Raw genomic sequence first — 857 nt, forward strand, 5'->3', positions numbered from 1 at the left:
CTCTAGTACTGTTGGATGCATGTTGCCATCCATTCAGATTTTGAGAGATCATGTTGACCTGTTGAGTCAACACTTTGTTCTGAGCCAATATGGCATTCAAAGCATCAATTTCAAGAACTCCTTTCTTCTGAGGTATCCCATTATTCACGGAATTCCTCTCAGAAGTGTACATGAATTGGTTGTTTGCAACCATATCAATGAGTTCTTGAGCCTCTTCAGGCATTTTCTTTAGGTGAATAGATCCACCTGCAGAATGGTCCAATGACATTTTCAAAAATTCAGAGAGACCATAATAGAATATATCTAATATGGTCCATTCTGAAAACATGTCAGATGGACATCTTTTGGTCAGCTGCTTGTATCTTTCCCAAGCTTCATAGAGGGATTCACCATCTTTTTGTTTGAAGGTTTGAACATCTACTCTCAGCTTGCTCAGCTTTTGAGGAGGGAAGAATTTGTCCAGGAAGGCAGTGACCAGCTTATCCCAGGAGTCCAGGCTATCTTTGGGTTGTGAATCCAACCATATTCTAGCTCTGTCTCTTACAGCAAAAGGAAAAAGCATGAGTCTGTAGACTTCAGGATCAACTCCATTCGTCTTTACAGTCTCACAGATCTGCAAGAACTCAGTTGAAAACTAATAAGGATCTTCAGATGGAAGTCCATAAAACTTGCAGTTTTGTTGCATTAAAGCAACTAGTTGAGGCTTAAGCTCAAAGTTGTTGGCTCCAATGGCAGGAATGGAGATGCTTCTTCCATCAAACTTGGACGTTGGCTTTATGAAGTCACCAAGCATTCTCCTTGCATTATTATTATTTTCGGCTGCCATCTCCTTTTCTTGTTCCAATGTTTTTGAAAGG

General features: G+C 40.3%; 1 non-coding gene across 1 annotated transcript; it reads left to right on the plus strand.

The window, feature by feature from the left end:
• Positions 1-326: 326 nt before the first annotated feature.
• On the plus strand, positions 327-430 carry LOC130953419 (small nucleolar RNA R71). Its single transcript, XR_009075589.1, has one exon. It is a non-coding gene; the product is annotated as a small nucleolar RNA R71 (small nucleolar RNA).
• The last annotated feature ends 427 nt before the right edge of the window (positions 431-857 follow it).

This window comes from Arachis stenosperma, chromosome 9, assembly GCF_014773155.1.
Source record: "Arachis stenosperma cultivar V10309 chromosome 9, arast.V10309.gnm1.PFL2, whole genome shotgun sequence".
Lineage (NCBI taxonomy): Eukaryota > Viridiplantae > Streptophyta > Magnoliopsida > Fabales > Fabaceae > Arachis > Arachis stenosperma.